We start from the raw sequence: 18705 nt of genomic DNA, 5'->3' as shown, positions 1-18705 counted from the left end.
AAAGCTACAGATGGCACACTGGCTGCTACCCCTAATGATCCCTGGAAAATTAATTAAGAGAAGCATTTTTATAATGAATTCTTACTTTCCCTGTTGCATAAATATGACGTGAAAAAAGCATCAATTTCTAGGAAAGGAAAGAATAGTTTTCTTGCTCAGTAGAGAAAATGAGGGTATGAAGGTGGAAAAAAATGCCCACTGCTCACTGATGGAGAATGACGAAGGGTGGCCACCACATCTCCATGACAACCATTAGTCACTATCTAAATGCCAATGGGTCTTCTAGGAAAAAAAAAAAAAAATTGTACTAACACAAGAGTGAGCAGGTGGAGTCTGGAGGTCTCCAGGGAGTTTAGCTCAACTTTTGTCGGATGAAGGACGACAACGAACGCTCTGTGCAGGTTATGAAACCAACCCAAGATGAAACATATGGTAGAAAATCTATGATGCCGGCGGCTTATTTTCCTCTTCCAAAGACGTCTTCTCAAATTGCATGAAATTAATTTGTTGAAATAGTGGAGGATTTTAAATAAAAACCTTATGAACTCTAACAGAAAATGTAGTGGGACTTTAGATAACAATGGCTGCGCAGTTAGTAGCACCGTTGTCATGCAGCAAGAAGGTCATGGGTTTGAATCCCGGCCTGGTGTCTCTCTGCATGACGTTTGCATGTTCTCCCTGTGCATTGGTGGGTTCGGTCCAGGTACTCCAGCTTCCTCCCAAAGTCCAAAAACACGACTGTTAGGTTAGTTTGTCTCCCCAAATTGTCCTCAGATGGTTAATGATCCAAAACGTTTTTCTCCTGCCGTCTCAGTCCCCAGTTGTTAATCCTACAGAAAACGAGTGGAGTAAGCTGAAGAGAACATAAGAGAAAAGTCCAGGATGATCTAGAGAGATCGCAGAATAATCCTTCTGGTTAACCTTGTGAAATGTTGTAAGGAAGACTGAATGACCCCTTATTGCCAAAAGCTCTTCCACCATGAAAAACAATTATTTCTAACATACATTTCTCAGAGTAAGTTTATGCTGATATAATAAAACACGTTTTTTTATTTTTATTTTTAAAACCCGTCTTTCCCAGGAGTGGAAACAAATTTGTCCGCGCCGACTGGAGTGCGGAGAGGGAAAAAACAAAAACGTGCCGTCCTGAGCGTCTTTTACGGTTCTCAGCCGTAAAAGCGTTCAATTCCTCCAGCTCCTTATCGGCTACGTCAACGGCTCACAGGCCTGCTGCGCCGTATGTATGGAGTTTCTGAGTGGTCAAAGGTTGTTTCGATAAGGATTTATGACCTCCCACAGTCCACATTTAAACATGACTCAGGCTTTCTTTATGCTCCGAGCTGGCAGGGAGAGAGGCATGCCGCCAACAGAATTTATATCCATAAATTCAGTCCACAGCTCTTGCATAAATGATGAATTTCTTTCAGGGTCCACTGGGGAAACCTTCAGGCCAAATAGGGGTGGGGGGAAAATGTAATAAGACGGGCAAAAATGATTTGTTGATATAATTTTGGCAGATATTGTAATTAGTGTTTGACTTGTCATATTGTGGCTGGCGAAAGAGCAATTCCTTATGCTTTGAAACCTTTTGGCGTTGTGTAGCTGGGAGAGGAATGCTGATTAGAGCGCTGTAGTCCCGCATGCCGCTGATCATTACGCAGGGTATTTGTTTGGGATGAAATATTGTGGGAGTGTTGCAGGTATCGACCGAGCCAAAAACAATGCACAAATAGAACTCCGAGGGCAAAAATATTGCAAAAACTCACTCCGAGACACGGGAGAGATCGTTACACCGTGAGGCATATAGAACCAAGTATTCTAATCAGACGAGCATGGAGGGAGGCCAAATGTAGAATCAATAAACGCATGGCAGGAAAATACAGCAGGAGAACGGTGCGTTTCCTGGCCAGCTCAGTCTGTGACCAGAGTCTTATCATTCTTTAAAAAATAAATAAACAACACATGCTGCTGTAGGAAATGTACTGAGTATTTTTGGAAAGTGTGCAAGTCTTTGCTAGCAGTTGCGGTTGGTTATTTAACGAGAGAATAAAATTGTTGTAAGGCAAATGTGGCATTTCATCATCAGTAGACTGCGTTTATTGGACTTCCTGATGAGCAGAATCTGGTTCCGAGACGAACCTCAGCAGCTTTCCACAAATGTTCGTACTCTCAACTCTTTTTTTAAATTTTGCCCCTTTCCAGCCACAGACCTAAATGGTAAGATCACAATCTAATATCCCTTATTGGGATTTCATACAATAAACCAATAAAATATGGTTAATAATTGTATAGTAGAATTAAATGATACAGGTTTTCAGTTTTTTTTAACTATTAAAAAGCAAATATAATGATCCACATTTGTATTCAGCCTCCCTAACTCAGTATTTTGTAGAGCCACCTTTCTCTGCAGGTGCTTTTTGAGTATCAACTTTAACACTTTTAACACTTTTCAAGCCTTGTCGCTGATTTTCAATTAGACTCAGGTGTGAACTTTGACTGGGCCACTCTAGCACGTGACAGAGCTCTGATCTAAAACAATCCACTACAGCTCTTTCTTGGAAGATCAAAGTCGTCGTCCGAGTCAGCCTCCAGCAGGTATTTATCTCTGATCAACTCTGACCAGCTTCTTTGCCCCCTGCTGATGAACGGCCTTCCCATAGTTCGATCATCCCTACTCCATGTTTCCCCCAGTGGGGTTTATGGTGTGTTCTGGTGAATGTACATTGTTGGTTTATAACCCCGGATTATAACAAACACCAAGTAGGATCACATGTGGGACTCTTTAAGGAGCAGATGTGTTCTTACTCCTCTTCCACGAAGCACAGATCTGCGGCGTGCGCAAATAGTAGTTGACAGATTCTTTCATCTGAGCTGCGGATCACTGCAGAAAGCCCACAGTTACCATCTGGAACCTTCTTCCACAGGTTTTTCCATCTCCCCTGTGTGACTCAATGCAAACTGCCAAAGGGGGCTTGCAGTGGCTCTCTTTGAACATTTCAACAAACTTCCCTATCCGCCATAAGCAGCAGATTTGTGGAGAGTTCAACTAATCGTTGTACCGTTGACAGATTCTCCAAACTATGGTAGTTGATTGCTACAGCAATCACCTTCTGGATGCTTCTGTGATTAATACCGTTTTGACTCGTCTTCTCCATTTAGGTAGACAGTCGATTGTTGGTAGGTTTGAAGTTGCACCATACTCTCTCCATTTCAACTAATGGACTGAACCCACAGTGAGAGATTTTAGGATACCGTTTTCTAGCGTAGTCATGCTTTAATCTGGTGTGTTCTTTGGGTCTTCATGACGATGTTTATTTGCTAAAGTGATCAGTAAAAACAAACTTATGCAGCAAATTGACTCACTTGCACTACAAACACAACAATCTGTAAGCAACTAAGGGTGCGACTTGGGGTCAAGGTCCTTGTCCAAGGACATAACGATGTCCAGCAGGGCAGGAAGCTGGAATCTAACTCGCAGTCTTACGATTAAAAGATGCAATTATTAAGTTACACACAGGAAAACTATTTACTAATTAGATGGCTTGTGAAGGCAATCGGTTGTCCTGGATTTTCTTTAAAGGTATCAGAATAAATGGGGCTGGATGCATGCCTCACTTTTTCAAAAAAAATTACAGAACGTGTTAATGCACCCTAAGGAATGCAAATATTATTTTAATGTGATAAAAAAGGCGCAGTAACTTCTTAGACGAATGAATCTTACGAATCTTGGTCGATTGGTGGTTGACAGGATGGTGTCTTCTTCTCATGTATTTATTGGTTTCCTCCAGTTTCCTGTCATAAGCTTACATGTTGGGGTATTTTAAATTTATCTGCAGGACTGACAGTGATTTCGTTGTCCGTCGTGTGTTCTGTGACCCTTAATGAATTTGGACGGTTACCACTCACCTGGCCCTTTGATCACTGGGATTAGCTCCAGGGCTCTTGTGACCCCGAACAGAACTAAGCGGTATAAAAAAGTTGAGCGAATAAGCAAAACCAAACCTTTCAGAGTAAATAATGAAACCACCTAGGGAATTTTTGTGCAGCGTATTCAAAGATGATGAAATTGATTATGTGAACTGGCTGGCGGGACTCCAGCTAAATCAGGCAGGCTTCTCAGCAGCACTATGAATTTGACTCACGTTTGAATATAATGGCACACAGCTTCTCAATAATCCTGACGACTCTAAAGTTCCACAAATTCTTGCAGCTCCTGTCCTTGAGCATATTTCACAATTCTATGGCCTACTGCTTCCGTGGAGGGGCCGCCGTCCAATCTCTTCAAGGATGATTGAGCCGTCGAGCCTTACATTGGACAAAATGAGCCCCAGGGACCGGGCGAGTTTCCTCCTTTCTCTCTAGATGAATTTAAGGATCCAACGTGCATTACCCTTAAGCTGGCACATTGAAGTAATGAGTTCCAGGCTGTTAAATCCAAACGATTAATGAAAATAGAATCAATGAAGAATAAAAGTACTCAAAGGGAAGTTGTCACAGTTTAGGAAGAAAAGTTGTTCTGTGCTCCACGCTGCACAACAAGATCTCTTTGTTACGCTCCCTTTTGTGCAGAGCACGTCACCTGTAAAATCCATTCAAATACCGTGGCGTTGCAGCCTTTTCTCGCATGTCCTGGGAGACACTCAAGGCAGGGACGTAAAAAAAAGAAGAAAAAAAACCCTCCTTTATCCTTCTGTTCCTGTGAAAGCGGAGGGCGGCAGAAGACCCATGAAGAGCTCAGCATAAGGAACTTTTTCACATATAAGAAACATAACCACGCTGACAAAAGGACCTCAGAGAAAAGGACTGCACTGCAATTTGTTCCTTCCGACATCTTTTCAAGGTATTATTGAATCAAAAGTTGAATAGGGAGACAAAGTTTGTAGAGGGAAATAACATTAAAATTAGACAGAGAACTGAAGTGTTCAACTGCGGTTTGAAGGACGCGGCTGTTCTTTGGCAGGTATTGTGTTACAATGAAGGTGTTTTGGTTTTTACATGTAATTAGGATGAATGTCTGGGGCTTTTAATTATAATTTTTTTGTTTTGTCAGAGACGTATAAAATACTCTTCATATTAGAAATGAAGGAGCTACTTGAATTGGTTGCCCAGGGCAACCTGATTTTTAGGTATGGTCTGTAAATTTTCAACAATGCTAAAGTCAGGGTTATTCTTCAAATAAAATGCACTAATCTCTTCTGTCTCATGCACACTTACACCCGACTCATCCAACTAAGTGGCGAGAAATTATGTGTCAGTGGGTTAACTTCAAGCCTCACCTCAACACTTTGGTCCTTTCACCAGATTCAAGAGACGGTGAACAGGCCTCTAAGTGTTTGTCAAACATGCTTTTGTTTCCTGTGTCCACAGAAATTTTTCCAAGCGGTCATTTGGCTTCTTCAAGTAGCCAGTCAGAAACTTTAATCAAAGTTGACGGTACTGACTTCTTGAGAAGAGGATTCTGTTCTCAGACCGAGACAGACTAAGAGGGTGCCAATACCAACACAACAACCGTATCACTATGGATTGTAACCCTGGTCTTCCAGGATCAACCAGTTTATTATAGGATTGATCATTACTGGATTTTTCACCCCGTTTCTGTGTTACTAGGTAACAATTCCAAGCGCACACACATCAAAACTCAGAACTGGGTTTGGAGCAGATATGGAATGCTAACATGAACCTTTTGAAATACGTCTGACTGTATTCCTTCGAATATATATGGAACTGTGCTTCACATCCAGGTCCCAGCCAGAAAAGAAGCAAACAATCTTAATGAGCTTTATCATTTTTAGTCGGAAAACTGATCAATATCCACCCAGAATTGTTTCAAAAGTAAGATTAAGATGCAGATTGCGAAAACACGAGATTCCTCCGCACTATGTAGTGAAAATTCACAGTATAGTCATGCATAGGCATTCAATTCTCGTTTTCAAAATGCATTGAAATTGGAGTACTTTCATCATTCCATCCTAGAATTTACATCATTCAAAGCCCCCAAAATTAATATGACGTTAATGCTGAAGATAAGTGAATGTGGATTACTGCCTGCCACTGTACATCTGCCCGCGTTTCCAAGATAAAAGCACAGCTAGCAGTCAAATCTCACTTTTACACATTTATAGACAGAGAAGGTAAAAATGTCCTGTAGAATACGTTACATTCTAGGAGTTATTTTCTCATTCATAAAGAGCGATCCCAGAGCTACTTTAGTTTACTTAACGTCAGGAAAACCATTTCAAGCAGAAACTCGGCTGACAGCTTGACCTTTCTGGCTGCATTTTTACTTGCCTTTGAGAAAATGTCTACCGTATAATAGTGCCTGAAGTCATGTTCATAAATTTATATATGACCTAAATGAAATGATCTTGTAACCAATACACGTTGCGACACGGAGCCCGTGTGACGTACCGGTTTTGCGCTGCATTCTTCTGAGATGTCGCTGTGGAGATTCACCTGTTTTATTCCATCTGATTCTGCAGCCGCTCTGCTGCCCACACCTGGGAAATCACCCAAAGCTAACAACAGTTAAATGTATAAGATTTATGAGCAGAGGGCACAGTCGTGCTCTTGGTTCTTCAGTTAATAAGCATCAGCATCAGACATAGTGCTACCCCAAGAACCTGCTAATGTGTTGCAATGTTCCATCTACTATTTTTTTTAATGTATTTTAATTTGATTTCATATGATGGATCAACATAAATGTACAATTTAATTTGTAAAGTTGCAAGAAAATGATACAGTTTGTGTTTGTATCCAGTGGTGGTTTTCGATTATTGCTGTATCGGCTGTTGCTCAGGGTGGCATGAGAAAGGGGGTTACGAGGGTGCACAAGAACCAAAATCAAATATTTCTTTTTACGCATCTGTTGTTGAAATTGTCACTATATCATAATAGTATAGTATAAGACAAATAATCTGAAGACAAAGTGAGCTCCTCTGCCTTCTGTCGATGTAATTAAAAGCAACCAATCAGAGCCAGAAGGATATGAAGGATCATAACACTGACAATCACCACTCCATGCAGTGCTGCTCATCCCCCACGTCTCACCACTCTTACTCTGTTATGCTGCAGCAAGCATTGCCTGTCATGAATGCTAAAGCTAGTTAGAACGGTCACAAATAAATGGTTTTCCTGCAACAGAAAGTTGTTTCTCCACCATTAGCACGTTTAGCAGCGAGTACATAAAGTTGATTGACAGCGCTAAGCCCCTCCTCCTGGCTGTGATTGGTTACTTTTGGTCGGGATGACTTGGGAGCAGTGCCTTTCTTCAGAGTTGGAGTATCTGTCTCACAACATACTATCAGTATTTACACTTGAACCACCATCAGTTCAGCCTCAAACGGTAAAAAGTTCATGGGATGTGAATATTTTGCATGGCACTGCAAAAAAGTAGTTCTCACAGAGGAGAAACTACAACACATTAAGAAAGGAGAAAGGCGTTTTTATGCTGTCTAGATCGTTTTAATGTCACTGCAGAATAAAGTCCTGAGAATTAAATCTAGTTTGACATATTACAAAGCAGCAGCAAAAAACACATTTATGGTAACTGCACTTAGCCTCATTTGAAGCACAAGCAACATTAGATCATTCAAATATGAAGGATTATAACATTTTTGCTCTTGTTTTGTTTCTGATGGACGTGGTATGGTTGAGTAAAGTACCTGTGGCTCAATGCAACAGTCGTCTTCATGAAAGCAGCGTCAGTCCTGGACACGGCGCTCTCTAAAATAAAAATAAAAGTATCAAACTCGTCTCAATAAAGACAGAGAAGGCTCCACGATGAAGGTTGTTAAAGGGCAGAGTGGGGGGGGAAAATGAGGCTTTGCAGGAATGAATAGACTGTTACATTAATGAGCTTTGACTGCCTTTAACGACTTGATCCTTATGGCAGCTGAAATTTACCCCACGGGGTCCTATCTGATTGCATGGCAGCTGATTCTTTTCCACCCGTCTGTGGAAGTTCGCTGTGGAAATCGGTGGCATTTATTGACCTCTTCCGTGAGACACTGCGGCGGCAATCAACATCAGCTTGGCATGTCTGACGCAAGTGTAAATATTAAAACCCAAGAAAGAAAGAAAGAAACATCTGTGAGCAAAAGTGAATGACGGACAAAAGAGGCATCAAAAAGCGGCTAAATCAGAAATCCATTTTGTTGTGTTTTGCTGGTTTGAAAACCAGAGTACTCGGCCGGAGCTCCATTCTCCGCAAATCTGTCAACAATGTATGCCTGATTGTAGTCGGCGAGGCAGCAAAACTTTCTCTTGTTGAGTTCAAATTTCTGCTGTCAAGTAGTGCAATTTGGTTTTTATGTGATTGAAGGTCTTACTCTCCCAATCATCATTCATCACAACTATTGTTGACACAAACCTACCTCTTCAGGGCTGATTTAAATGGTTTGCTCTTGATTGTTTTACACTGGGCTTTCCATAAAAAAAAAGGATTGAATCTGGCATGGATCTGCACCCAAGAGAAAACAAAATACATAGATTTGGAAATGACTTTACCTTTACACCAAATGTTTCCTGAAGATTAGAACTATGCTTCTTTCCTTTAAACACAACGTTGCACCCTTACAAATTTCTTTACTCCAAGTAGTTTCCAACAGATGATTTTCTTTTTCACAAGGTTAAAGCTTTCCCAAAGATACCTCGGCCTACGTGAGAGCATAACTCCCCTTAAAACTGAAATATAATTATGCCACAGATGGCGGCACAGGAGCACAACTATCACTAATCGCTTACTGTAACTGGCAGCGAGCCTTTTACGTCGCCGTGCAGAAATTTTTATCCACTTCGTCTTAGCAGAATAGTTCTAAATTAGCCACATTAAACGGGTTTTTGGGCACGAATGGTTCTGTTTAAGGTCAAACTTTTAGGTCGTGTCAATGTTCTGCTTCATAACTGATTCTGGAATTGCACTGCTCACTGCGGTTCTGTGTTTTAGTTAAAGTGTTTGGACAATTATCCTGGAAGGATATTTTTTTTATCTTACTTCTCTACTTTGGACAGCGATTTGATGTGCAACCATGGCAACAATGTATAGTTTTTAACTGGTAGCAGTTGATTAGCATCTCAAAAGCTCAAATACCAGATCTATGACGTCACTCTGCCTGGTTTTGAGCTAAATGACCAGACAGAGATTTAAAGAGGAGCAGCAAAAGTAAATGAGGTGGATTAACAACTGCTGCCTGGAAATTGACCTGTTAGCCAATTTTTTACTTATTTCTTTTCCATACTTGCTCTGACCCTGCTGTGGATACATGATGGATATTTTCTACTGTTAGCTTCAATGTTAGCAAAACAAGCTATCTTACCCTTACCCTTGTCTTGGCTAGACATTTAATAAGCACCCAATACCAAAGCACTGAGTCACTTTGAGTTATTTGTAGTTTTATGAAATGGTTTAAGTATGACAAACTCCTCTGTAGCTGATTTTTGCTGCTTAATTTTTCTAATTGCATTGCTTGTAAGAGCGTTGAAATGCTGCACTCACTGCCACGTTTACTGTAAATGCCACTGCTGCACACCGAACAGAAAGATAAAGGGGTCTGTAACTTCCCTTTATGTCAGGCGTCTACATTGTATTGCCGTCAGATGCACAGTAAATGTTTCCTTTCTAGAGGAAGTGATGTCGTCCTTCCTTTTGTTTGATTATATTTGCGACTGACTTGCAGCAACAAAAGCAGAGAGGGTGGAGTTGCTGGAAGAACTAGATGTTCTTTTAATTTCTGCCCTAATTCAACGAAAACTAAACTTTCCCAAAATCGACCCACTGAGGCATCGTTCTGTTAGAGGGTTGGTTTGAAATCAAAACTCCACATTTCATGTTATGCTTAAGTTTTGCCAGCCCTTCAACTAAATGCAAATTGTACCACCTGCTGAGAGGCGTAGTTTTGCTCCTATACCAACCCAGTTGAAAGCTTTTTACGCACAGCTGCTTATTCCCAGCCTGTGCAGAGTTTCCATGTTTTTCCCTTTAACTCGATGGGGTGCAAAGTCAGTTCTTAAAGGGCCGGTATCCTGCATGTTTCCCTGGGTCAACACACCTGAATCAAATGATGGGTTATTGGTCGGCCTAGACAGGAGAGATCCCTTAGACTCCTGTCGGTGAAGACCGGCAACTTTTAAATGTGTCTCTGTGTACAATTATTATATCCATAGGTCTATACTGAAGAAAGGTAAGGATGTTTGTTTAAAAATGTTTTGCACCTATTCAGAGAGCGCAGAAAAAGTATGGAAGAAGATGTGCTTTTCAGATTAGGCTTAAAAAAAAAACTATGACATGCTTGGAGGCTTTTCATCAACAGAGACAAGGAAACTGGCCGGTTTAGACGGGAAGCTGGATGAACTTAAATACAGAACTACAGAGGAATGGTTTTTATTTGAGCATATTCGTGTGTTTGAGTAAAGGGATTCAGACAACGATTCTACATCATTTTAAATTCTCAGTCTAAGAAAATGCAGAAAAAAAAAACATTCCATGACATGATTAAATAATATCTCAGACCTTGAGTTTGTGGTGAATTAGATAGCACAAAGAAAAAGCAATTCAGTGAACATTTATCTAATATTTAATAAGAATAATGAGAAAAATGGAATCATAATTAACACGAGTTTCTTCCCTGAAATTCTTCAGTTTTATCAAAAGTGTTGTTAAACAGTTGCATGTTTTTACCGCAGAAAACAATGACTGAAGTTAAAAAAATAAATTAATGCCTTACTTCTCATATTTGAAAATCATAATGTGTCCTGTCATAAACAAATGTGTTGAAAGTTTGTGGTTGTAAGGCGGCAGCATTTGAAAGTGTTGACGGTGTATGAACAGTTTTGCAAGGCACTTAAAAAATTAACTTTTACACTTACTTCACAAACTGTTTTCAGTTTTTTGTGTAACAAGTTGGTCAAAGTAAAACAAAAAACAGCAGCAGTGCTCGGTACTGCTTTGTGTTGCTAACGCCTTTAGTTTTTTTTTTCTGCTGTGAATCGTTTTAATAGCATTCAATGCGTGTCGTTCTGGTTTCTTATGAAACACCGATCTTTTTTGAGGGACTGACTGTCTCCTCTGCACTGGAACACGTCAGGCTGCTTTCTGTAACGCTAACGGGTACGCGGTGAATAGCTGACGTTTAGACGGACAGGCTTTGTTTAACGGCCCTGTATTCCCTCGCTTCTAAAAGGAGCTGAGGTTTGCTGCGGGACATGATAAAAAGCTCTATAATTCATCGTAGCGTTTTCTTTCACTTCCACAACGCACTAATCACACAAAGTGAACGCTGTGTAAATCAGTGCATGTCTGAACGGCCGTGTGTGGCTATAAAAGGCATTCAGGTCTGCACTCCTCAGGGACACGAGAGAGATTTTCTAGTTCGACACAAGTTCAGCGATTTCCGGATATAAAACAATGAATTGCTCCGTTAGCGGCCGTATACAGCGAGTTACTTTTTATTTGACGTCGACTGTCATGTTCAGTTTTGAAGTAATGTTACGTTACTGTAAAGACCTTGAAAAGACACACACACACACACACACACACACACACACACACACACACACAATTGTATGATTAGAACATTTTCAGATCTTACATAACACATAATATGTTTTTATTAGAACGCATTGCTGTTATAAACTCTGTTGTGGGTGCAGTAAAAATGATAATGTGATGATCATCTGTATAGCCATGTGCTGTCAGAGATAGATGCTTTGGTCTGTTGAACCACAAAGAGATCTCACCATTTTAAAAAGGTTTTATGCATTCCTTTATTGTAATGCATGTAAAAAGGCACGCGTACATGCCAGAACTGCTAGTAAGCTGCTGCCACTCAAGGACAGTGGGGTTTTATTACTTGCTCTCGGTTAAAGCAACTGTTTGACATGTCTGCGGCCCCAACCTTTAAAGGATTATGGAGCGGAGTAGCTGCCGGGCGTTTTAAACACATCCACATGACATGTAGAACATCTATTTGAATTGTAAAGCTTGTGCTCCAATCAAACGAAGAAAAAAAAAGTTGACTTAGCAAATCCTTACAGACGTAGAACATCAATCCTGAACTTTACAGTAAGTATTTCCCCAGGGGTTTTTTTCCCTTCTTTTCTCGTTCCCTCTGGGTTTTCCTGTAACATTCAGGGCTTCGGTTAAATAAAACAAAGCACAGTTTGGTAGAGCGCAGCGACTCCCGGCTTACAGGACACTACAAATTTTCGGACAATATTTTCAAAGAGAGCAAAATATTTCAGGAAAATAATGAAAGTAAAAATACAACATCTTAGAAATTATAAAAAATTATCTTGTTTTGCTGCCAGCTTTATTTGAATGGTTTGTGTGTATCCCACTGAAAAATCATCTGCCAATTTCAACTTTTATTTCATATCCAAGGACCTAGAATTTAACTGAACGTTATTTTCTAAAGAGTAGTTCCACTTGTTGGAATAAGAGGGACATTTGGGCCAGATAATTACCCAGACAACCTCCTGCTGGTAGATATTTAATACTTTTAGTCAAACATTTTCAGCTACATGTCACTAAAACCATGAAAATAATAATAATCCTCCATTATCCAAGTTCAGAAACACTTTGGAGATAATCAGCAGAAGCAGCTATGAAAGACCTTCAGCAAAACTGAAATGATTCATTGTTGCCCTCCACTTCCTCCTGTTGCTGTTTCATAGCATGATCCAATCATGTGATGCTCTTAAGTGCTATCCGTAAACAAAATGGACAGTAAACTCGTACACATGACCATCACAGGATCCTGGATAATTGGTTCTCCCACATCAAACTTAAACAAAAGGGTTTTTACCACCTGAACAGAACAAGACACAGACTCCTTAACTCACTAAATTCTAGAAAAAAAGTGATTTTTCTTAAACTGTCGATCTGAGGATTTCTTTTTAAATTATTTGGTTCCCAAAAGTGGACATGGAACGACCTAAAGGTTGTTGAATTTATGGTATTCAAGAAACGTCCAGGAGCGGCAACTCCTCTTCATACCCCCTTCATGCCACATTGTTTCCATGGCAGATTAACCTTAGATTACAGAAAATTACTTTAAATTATTGATAGTCAAAGGGAGAACAAAGAGTTCATTACACAAAAGCAAACTCCCATGACTCATTGTCCTTTATGTACCTAAACTACAAAAGTATGAAATTGGAGTCAGATTTCCCTGTTTGGGTTATTTTGTAGAGTTTTGGCAGTTTGTAGAAAATGACACTGGTTCATAACTTGTCATAGTGGGAATGAAACACTCCAACAACTTGTTCAAATTTACACACGGCAGAACCAAATATCCTGCGGTGGACTGAAAAATATCAAAACTGCACAGGAATGAAACTGGAGTCACATAATTACTTTTTCAAGAGCACATTATCTGGGGAGAGTACAAACCTTTCTGTAAATCCTATCCAAACATCACAAATACGCACATAGTTGGTGCAAAGCATCTTGTGTAATGAGGCTCAATTTTGTTCTAAAAAGTCAAATGTGAAAAAGACCAAAACTGTAAAATTACAAAAAACAGGGTCATATAACAGTGTTGTGTTCAAGACCACCTAACCCGAGACCAAGACAAGACCAAGACCAGAGTGTATCGAGACCGAGACAAGACCAAGACTTTTGGGGTCCGAGACCAAGTCAAGACCAAGACCGAGGGGAGTCGAGACCGAGTCAAGACCAAGACCAGCGGCCCGCACTACATGACAATAAAATGTAAAATATGATCGAAATTGCTTCTCAAAATAATCTGAAAGATCCATATTCCCATAAAAACACCTAGATATTAAATACTTAATATATTTTACCAATATTAAATATTCCATTTCTGTGCTAAAAAGTGTGATGGTCTCGTGCCTTCCCTAAAAACATAACGCCCTGGGCATTTGCCCATATTGCTCATATAAGGAACCACCACCATTAAACATAGCAATTGAGGCAATGCCCTGAGGGTAAATAACGCTCAACCATGAACACTGACCAAGGAGCAACAAGCAAGAAGTAACCAAGCAGAAGGTGCTCATCGTGACTGTTTTCACTCTCTCTCCCAGTACATGAAGCCAGGTAGTCTGACACCATGGCAGACATTACAGCTGCCACTTTGAACAAAAACAATCAAAGAGCAATGTGCATGCTCTGCGTGCTCTTTCGTTCTTGTGTTTTAGTTATTTGTTAATTTAAATATTAACGTACATAATTAAATAAAATAATGATGCAGTGTACAAAGAGCATTACAAGAACAAAGAACGGGTGTTCTGTCAGGTCAGATCGTCATACGCTTAACACGAACTCACGGTGTTCTTTTATACGTTGTCAGATAGTCGTACGCTTAGCTCAGACATGCATACGCTGTCATTACCATATGATTTTATTTAATCAGCAACATAGAATCATGACGTAGACCATTATCAACAGTTATTAACAGTTGAATGGCATCCAGCTGCAGCCAGACCTGCTTTAAACACACTTTGAAACCACGACAACGCATGTATATCCATCTAGTTATCACATTATGTCATATTATAAACAATTTAATTACTTATTTTCGTCATAACTTGTTGCGTATACTGACAACTACGCTGACGGTCGGACTTCTTAAGGCGCATGTGCTGGCATGGTACTCACTGCATGTATGCTATTCTGACAGCGTATGGCTATGTGATAGAACACCGGCTATATCTGTCAGACACGTCATTACCATAAGATTTCATTTAATCAGCAACATAGAATCATGACGTAGATCGTCATACACTTTGTTATTAACAGTTGTATGGCATCCTGACTTAGCGGTTAAGTGAGTTTTACACGGTCGTGTGTTGTAGCTGACTCCAGCAGCAGCCAGACACTGCTTTAAATACACTTTGAAACCATGACAACACATGTATATCTATATAGTTATCATTGAAAACAATTTAATGACTTATGTTCATCATAACTTGCTGTGTATGGTGAACTGACAACTCCTCTGACGGTCGGACTTCTTAATGCTTAATGCATGTATGCTAACCTGACAGCGTATGGCTATCTGATAGAACAACGGCTCTCAGTGAGTGACACTCCAGTCCTATCTAATAAGTAAAGAGCCGTGGAGAAGAATCGACTGTTTCTGAATGTCACCTCACTATATTGCAGACTTTTGGACATAGCGTTGTCCCATATATGCGACAAGTCAGTCTACACCTCCGCACAATAATTCAGCACAGTGAGTGATAACATTTTTCATCACAATGCTTATGTGTCTATACAGCTAGCTTTGCTAACATCACGTTAACGGATCTTACCTTCTTTGAGCTACTTTTCTAAGTGACGAAAAAAGTTAGACGTTGTCCCCACCGTCTGTGAAAGCGAAGCGCTGCTGAGTTAGCTGTGGCCATCGGATTTCTTACTATTTATGCAGCACTATTATATTACTGACGATTAGACAAACATTTTCTGCCGCTGAGAGAAAACCACTGCGCATGTCCTGGAGCGCCGCGTGCGAGTGAAAGGTGGGGAGGGGAGGAGAAGGGAGAGTAAAAGGTGAGGAGGGGAAGGGGGAGTAACAGAAACACTTAGTTGCTTGGATTTTAATCTGTGCGTTTTGCATCCACTGAAAACAAAGATGTTAACAAATAAACTGGACAGTATGTTGTACGTTTAGTGATATTTTCACAGTTGCGGTCTTGACTGGTCTTGAAATAAAATGCCGAGTCCTCAGAGCCCGAGACCGAGACAAGACCGAGACCAAATGCGGTCGAGTCCGAGACGAGACCGAGACCATCAGAAAATGGTCTTAAGACCGGTCTTAAGACCAAGACCAACTTCGAGTACCACAACACTGTCATATAATGTAAATTTTCTGTACATGATGAAGAATAATATTAAGTCATCAAATATCAAACTCACTACCAAAAGTCCTATAGCGTACCGTGCCTGAAAGATGTTTCAATAAAACCGGAAACCTCATGTTTGTTGTTGTTAAAAAGCCAAACGCAACAAACTGTGACTGAAACTGAGAATTTTAATAAAAGTCAACAAGCTACAGGAACAATGTGGAGTCATTAGGACATGAACAATGAGAACCAAAGAGCTTAAATACTGAAGCAGAGGGGAAATGACTGAGCAAACCAGTGGAACTAATCAGAGGCAAGAGGGGAACAAATAAAACCTAACATTCAAAAGTCCCTCACAGAAGAACATGCAACCACAATTAAAATAACCATTTAATTTGATAAAGCAAAAGTTAATTAGAAGTTTCACTTGGATTAATGCTTTTCTTTCAATATAATTTATCCGTTTTCTGTTATTGAGAGGCTTCTCTGTAACATCCAAAGCCTTATCAGATCCTCTCCGTTGATTTATGCAGCCAATCATTAAATTCTCATTAAACCATCTTGATGAAGACTGACCTGCGTGACTGCTTCGCTATCAGGGGCTTGTCACACATCAGCAGTCTGAAAATTGAATTTTGCTTCAACAAAGTTGAATTTATGAAACCTTGAGACATGACAGCTTGCTCTGATTATTTTGTCTCAGGACCAAATCCATGACGGGGATGTTTTTAATCGCCACATCTGCTTCCCTGGACTTAGACGAGCAATAAGGAGCAGAAAAGAAAGAAAAAGTAAATAGATTAATATAAACGGAGTAAATGTATGATAAATGCGACATTTTTTGTTATAGTTATGGTGCGAAATGGAACAAAAACCTTGGTCTTTATTGACATTTTCCTCCAATGTCATACTTTCTGTTTGCATAAACCCTTTCGAAGGTTACAACATGTTTAAAGTTAAACACTTCAAGTTTGTTTGGGTCGTCTCTCTTGAACCTTTCCTGTTGTTTCTATTTTTTTTTTATGAGACGGTTCACAGGAAAACTGCTCAGACTGGATGGTTCAGCCAGTGTAATCCCTATTGAACCGGGTGATATTTGCCATCTGTGTGTTTTCAGTTGAGCTAGTCTGGTGTCAAAACTCTTCCTTTTTTTCTCTCTCCAGCGAGAATGGGCAGCTCAGTTTAGCACTGGCCCATCCGCCCACATCGCTCATTCATCTGAATAACCTTCTGGGTGTATGTTTTTATACCAGCAGCAACAGCAGTTTATAAAAGAAGAAAACAACAGAAAAACAAAACTAGAGGTAGGACTCCATGTGTTTTGGTGAGTGTTAGTTCCAGCCATATTTTTTTTAATGTTATAACCATCATGTCTGTCGATGGAGGGGAAAATAAAATCTGGTTGTTGACATGTTTAAGCTGCAGTGTGAAGGGTTTGTGCTTTGTTCCAGAGGCACTCAGAAGCTGGATAAAAAAAAAAACTTGGAACGCTGGGAAACTGGGAGCAACTCCATTTACGACATTTAAAGTGGACTTCGCGTTTCGCACCAACACACTGCAAAAACACAAAATCCTACCAAGTATTTTTATCAAGTTTCTAGTGCAAATATCTCAGTACACTGGAAATGAGGCAAAACTAACTTTCCAGAAAGATTTAGCTTTCTTTCTTTCTTAGTCAATAATTCCTTAATATTGATGAAAAAGTACTTTTCCATTGGCAGATTGTTTCACTTGTAACATGAGAAAATATGTGTGAAATAATGAAACTAGTTCTTCATCAATATTAAGGAATTATTGACTTAAATTAAGAGTTACTTGTAAGTTAGTTTTGTCTTATTTCAAGTGTACTAAGATATTTGCGCTGGAAGTTGGACCAAATTACTTGATGAGATTTTGTGGTTTTGTAAGGTAGTGGTAAAGCAGTGGTGAAAGTACGTTTCCCTTACAAGACACTTCAAAGAAAAAAAAAGTGCATCTGAAAACTACTGTTACATGAAACGTCTGCAACTCTAAACTGAACAAACTAAAAGAGGTGTTTGCCTATGGAGAGTAAAACTTAAAATCATGTTTGTAAGAGCTATTGCAAACAATGTTTATGGGCGTCGCCATGTTGAAATTCAGACTTCGTAACTGGAACGCAGCATCTGATCCCAATTCAGGAACTTCAGTTGCATTTTCTATGCCCTCATTTCTCGCCTCTCTATTAAAGTACCACAGATGTATAACAGGAAAAGCACTTAAGAAGCATTTGCCTTCTCTGAAACTTGAACAGTCCAACACCGGATGAGAAGGTTAATGGGACTATGGAGGTGTAGCTGTTTTTTTTAGTGAGTATTAGAAATAAAAGAGTGAGAATTGATGTGGACCGTCTGGACCCGGTCTGTCGCGTGACGAAAGACCAGAGTCAGAAAAGGGCAGGTCTTGATTTACTGCTCTGACCCACCTGTGGTAACCCGACACATGGATCACGGCTGAGCTTCCCCTGCAGGGGGGGCAGGGTGCCTCCGCAGAGACGTCTGAGCGACAGTCAAAGTTAAGGTGTTGCTTAAAAAAGCTATAAAGACATAAACCACAGGACTTATTCAAAACCAAACAACACACAACTCAAATGTGACGAAGCCGTATTCAGAGTTTTGCTGATGATGATGTCTACGTGATGAGTTTACAGCAGTTACATCAGGTTATTTTCTGTCGTTGGTTTCCTGATTTGATTTCCTCCTAAAATGATCACAGATCAATCTCTATTTTAATAAAACTAAAAGCAGTATGGCCTCTTATAGCAGTGTGACCTTCAACAAATTCAAATCAAATGTTTCAATTTAGCCTCCTTTCTTCTGTCATTGTTGGTTTGTCAATTTGCTCTCCCTCTTGACCCTTTGTAACGTCCTAGATTGACAGAAA

The sequence above is a fragment of the Poecilia mexicana genome, unplaced genomic scaffold (genome assembly GCF_051168715.1).
Source record: "Poecilia mexicana isolate PSO_F unplaced genomic scaffold, ASM5116871v1 scaffold_9, whole genome shotgun sequence".
NCBI lineage: Eukaryota > Metazoa > Chordata > Actinopteri > Cyprinodontiformes > Poeciliidae > Poecilia > Poecilia mexicana.
This window is presented reverse-complemented; position numbering follows the sequence as displayed.